We start from the raw sequence: 5,000 nt of genomic DNA, 5'->3' as shown, positions 1-5,000 counted from the left end.
CTGATGAACTGTAATGTAACCGACTAAACCTAACCCTGTCCCTTTAGAGGCTCCGTAGAACTTGTTATTCATTTTCCGTGCCTTTCCGAATCCGGATTTAGGCTCCGGGTGCATCCATACGTCACAAAAGGGAAGAAAATACAAGAAAACAACTTTTAACATCCAGCGCTGCTATGAGAACTATGTGTTACCGCGGTATTTCACCAGAAGCACATCACATACGGCATCTAAATTACCCAACCACTTCTCCAAACCGCTCGACGTTCTCGAGGCGAGTACAGAACCAGCCCGAGGCTTGAAATGTTGAAAATAACGTTTCCCTTTGATATATATATATATATATATGTGTGTGTTGTGCAGATGTTTTCCATGTGTGTGTGGCATGAGCGTCGGTCAGTGATCACCACTGAGCGTCTGAGACACACGGCACTGGTCCAGCTGTTGTTGTGTTGGGCACAAATAGAGTTGAGTGGGAAAGATATTCCGAGGTTTCCGGATGAGGAGTTGGCAGGAGTTCCTCCAGTAATCACAGGTTTGGCAGGAGCTCGTGGAGATCAGGAGGAACGAGGAGAACATGAGACTCAATCCTGAAGAACAACAAACCTGGATCTGGACCACGTTTATATCGGAGGAAACTTGCATGTGTCGTTCCTTATACAGTCAAACACACATTTACTCACACCTTCAACATTTCTCACATTACCAGTTTATTCGCTATAGTTTAGAAAATGGAGTAAAATATGACGAACTCAGTTGATATTTGACTGGTTTTGTCCGTCCTTCTGTTAGACTGTCTCACACATGAATTATGTTGAATATCTGTCAGCTGTTAAATTTAACTACACAATTAGATAATACCAGTTTAGCTCAACCAATCACCAAGCAATGCTTCATTGTGTTCAGTCTGTGTGTAAAAAGAGCATTAGCAATTAAAGAAAACACACTTCAGCTAAACATGATCAGCTCAAAGTGTCTGAATAATATTTGATTTGACTGTACACAGTAATAACATTTACACTCACTGCACATGTGTCTGCTCTTCTGAATGAATGTTGGGTTTGTTTTTATACGATTTATCATTAAATATCCCAGAGGAAAATTATATCACTCTTACGTTGCTCTTTCATAACTCAAGCTGACATGAAACAGAAGTTTTGTTCATCTTCTCTCCTCTATCGAGTCGTATATCGAGTGAAACGCTTCAGGAGCGAGAACACGTGTGGGCGGGGCTTGATTGTGTCTGTGGGGAGTTGATTGGATGATTGGATGGTTGTGGTTTGCTATTGGCTGAGCTCCTGTGAGTGACAGGTTAAAGCCCCGCCCTCGTCATCAGAGAAGAGAAGAGCTGCTGCAAGAGAAACGTATTCTTATTCAACATTATTAACACAATAATTATGTCACACACACACACACACACACACACACTCACACACACCACACACACACACACACACACACACACACACACACACACTCACACTCACACACACACACCCGTCTGAGAGCTGCTGCTCACATACACTCACACACACTCACTCACTCACACACACACACATACACTCACTCACTCACACACACACACACACACGCACAGTTTGCTGAGTGTCCTTCAGGAAATGGCTCCATCTGTTGATAATCACGTCTCACCTGAAGGAGACTGTTATAATCCATAAAGCCTGTCTGAGAGCTGCTGCTTACACACACACACACACACATACACACACACACACACGTCTGAGAGCTGCTGCTTACACACACACACACACACACACACACATGTCTGAGAGCTGCTGCTTACACACACACACACACACACACACACATGTCTGAGAGCTGCTGCTTACACACACACACACACATACACACACACACGTCTGAGAGCTGCTGCTTACACACACACACACACACACACACACACACATGTCTGAGAGCTGCTGCTTACAGACTCTGGGTTCACGGGTGGTCCTGATTCTCCTGAACTAGGATGAGGTACTAGCGAAAACATAACAAGCAAAAACAAAGACTTTTCTGTAGCGACACACACACACACACACACACACGCACACAGAGAGAGAGAGAGAGAGAGAGTGTGTTTTAGCCGATTGACTTGTTTTTGTTGCATCAGCAAAGCTTAAACTAGTGGTTTTAGATGCTAACGTTTTATAATTAAGAATGTGTAATTTAGTTTTTCATTTATGACAAAATGACTTGTGAAAAAAGAGTGGGAGTGATTGTTTTTTAAAAGTAAATATTAATGATTTAATGAGTTTTGTGATTTTAATTTAATAATATTAATGTAATTGTTGCATCTCTCAGTTTTCCTCATTGATGAAGAGAAAGAGTCGCTCATCTTCTCCTTCCTCCTGTCAGGAGATTCTCCTTAGCAACCCGTTGTCATGGTGGTTTTCCTGTGCTCTGATTGGTCGAGACACGAGGCCTCAAGGACTCACACGGTAATTGCATTTTTCTTCTTCCCAGACATAAAAAAAAAAAATCAGAGCATGAGGAACATGTTGCGTAACTGACACACACACACACACACACACACTCTCCTTTACCTTTGTTATAATAACAGAGAGAGAGAGAGTGATGGAACACATTTATCAACACAGAGACAAAAATACTGGGAAAAGAAGAGAAGAAAGTGAGTGCGAGACAAACACACGTCCTCCATTATAATCAGCGAAGTCAGTCTGGGTGATTATAATGAGAGCGTTGAAGTTATAAACTAAACCACACAATTATAATCAGCAGAAGTACACGAGCAAGCATGAGATCTGTTCAACTCCTCAAGAACAAGACGCATTACATTTTAACGTCAGCATTTTTGGGGGAATATCGCAGTGTTTATTGTAAATGATTTATTGGGGCACATCATTATAGTTTTAATAATCTTGCAGATTCTTCTCTTCTCTGATGACGAGGGCGGGGCTATAACCTGTCACTCACAGGAGATCGGCCAATAGCAAACCACAACCATCCAACCAGCCAATCAACTCCCCACAGACACAATCAAGCCCCGCCCACACGTGTTCTCGCTCCTGAAGCGTTTCTCCCGATATACGACTCGATAGAGGAGAGAAGATGGCCGTTTCATGCCGACTTTAACAAGTTCCTAACAGTTTATGTTGCTATAATTTGAATTTATTTATAAAATGTGAAATATTTAGTTTGCGAAGATCCCATTTCTTTTTACGCAAATAGTATTTTCCTTAGAAATAATTAAAGCATTGTTCATTACTTTGCAAAATATCCTTCTAAAAATAAAAATGCACATTAAATACACATATTTCCATCATACATCTGATGGGGCAGATGTGTCAAACTTCCCTCCCAATCCATGCATTCCCATTCCCATTCCCATTCCCAGCATCTGCTGAAACACTGAGCGCTCTGGAGTGTGTGTGTGTGTGTGTGTGTGTGTGTGTGTGTGTGTGTGCAGAACGTGAGATGATCTCACTAAAGCTGTGTTTATGTTCACACGCTTCACACAAATGTGTTGATTATGTTCCCATTAAATAATGAACAGTTTTTAGGTCCTTTTTTTCTTGGTTATTCAAACATTATTTATAAAAAAAAAATAAAGATCAACATTTTATTATAGGTTTCGGTTGTCGGAAACATATATCACAGACTCAGATTCAAATGTTATTTTTCTAACATTATGAGATCGTTACCTTTCTCTTCTGGAAGAAGTAGTCGGCCTAATGTTTAAAAAGTGTGCAAAAAGTAGAACTAAAATGTTTCAGAAACACATCCATGAGCAGTGCTGGTGTGAACACAGTTTAGAGAACATGATTAACGAGCTGATGACTTTGAACGAACGCTCTATCAATGAATGTTAGTTCACATCTTCCCTGTTCGCTGGGTCTCTAAGGAATAGTTTACACCGTTTTTACACTCCTTCACATGAAAGGGAACGTTGTGTCTGTGGATCTGTGATCCCGAACCCGCTCAGATCATCAGAAGTGATGCTCAGATCATCAGTCCGCTCTCCAGTTCTCCATCATCTGGAACACACAGGACAGATCCTGTAACCAGAGCAATGGAGGATCCGCTCCACTCACTCAAGCTCGCCGGCCAAACCACAAACAAATGTTTCTTGTCAGACGCTCTTGGCCCTCGTCCTCCACATGACGTTCTCCAACACAAAACCTCCCAGAATGCTTTGCTGCAGGACAAAGGCAGCTTCCGTTCACAAGGTATCGGATGGCGTATTGTGTGTTATCGGACTGGGTTCATCTCGCTCGAGTGGCTCCGCCAAGATGGACGCAGGAGGAACATGATTATTATGAACCAAAATAAAAAATGACACCAACACTTAAAATGCATCAAACTAATAAACTTATTTTGATATATATATACTGTATATAGGCCTAACAGCCGACAAACCTCATATACTCACTTGGGGTCGTCAGATAGTTTCTGAAAGAGTCTCTTCTGCTCATCAAAGCTGTGTTTATTTGATCAAAAATACAGTAAAAACAGTGAAATATTATTCTAATGTAAATCAGCTGTTCTCTATGTGAATATACAGTAAAGTGTAATTTATTCCTGTGATCAAAGCTGAATTTTCAGCATCATTACTCCAGTCTTCAGTGTCACATGATCCTTCACAAATCACTCTAATATGAGGATATGATGCTCATTTATGATTATTATCAATGTTGGAAACAGTTTATTTTTTGTGTGGAAACTGTGATACATCAAATTTTAATGAATATAAAGTTCAAAATAACAGAATTTATTTGAAATAGAAACATTAAATGTCTTTACTTTCACTTTTGATCAGTTTAGTGCGTCCTTAATAAATAAAAGTGTTAATTTCTATTAATTAAAAAGGTTTTTTTGAATGGCGGTGTGAATATACATCCATACATGTATTTTTCATTGATTTATTTTTGTTCAGTCACTGTATCTGGGAATGAGTTGAGTTGAGTTGAGTTGTTTCTCCAGCGCTAACCCTCTTTACACGTCAAACTACAGTCAGGATTTACTGA

The 5,000-nt window shown here is 40.3% G+C and overlaps 1 long non-coding RNA gene across 2 annotated transcripts in view; it reads left to right on the top strand.

Moving 5' to 3' along the window:
* Positions 1-5,000, top strand: part of LOC311282182 — a 35,118-nt gene that overhangs the window by 17,826 nt on the left and 12,292 nt on the right. Inside the window, exons 1-2 of one of the 2 annotated variants that reach the window (XR_014625890.1) lie at positions 1,709-1,989; positions 2,317-2,453. This is a non-coding gene — a long non-coding RNA (uncharacterized lncRNA). Of the gene's footprint in view, positions 1-1,708; positions 1,990-2,316; positions 2,454-5,000 lie in introns of those variants that run through there. The other variant, XR_014625889.1, reaches the window with a different exon arrangement.

Source organism: Rutilus rutilus (genome assembly GCF_951802725.1).
Source record: "Rutilus rutilus genome assembly, chromosome: 22".
In the NCBI taxonomy this organism is placed as follows: domain Eukaryota; kingdom Metazoa; phylum Chordata; class Actinopteri; order Cypriniformes; family Leuciscidae; genus Rutilus; species Rutilus rutilus.
This window is presented reverse-complemented; position numbering and strand designations above follow the sequence as displayed.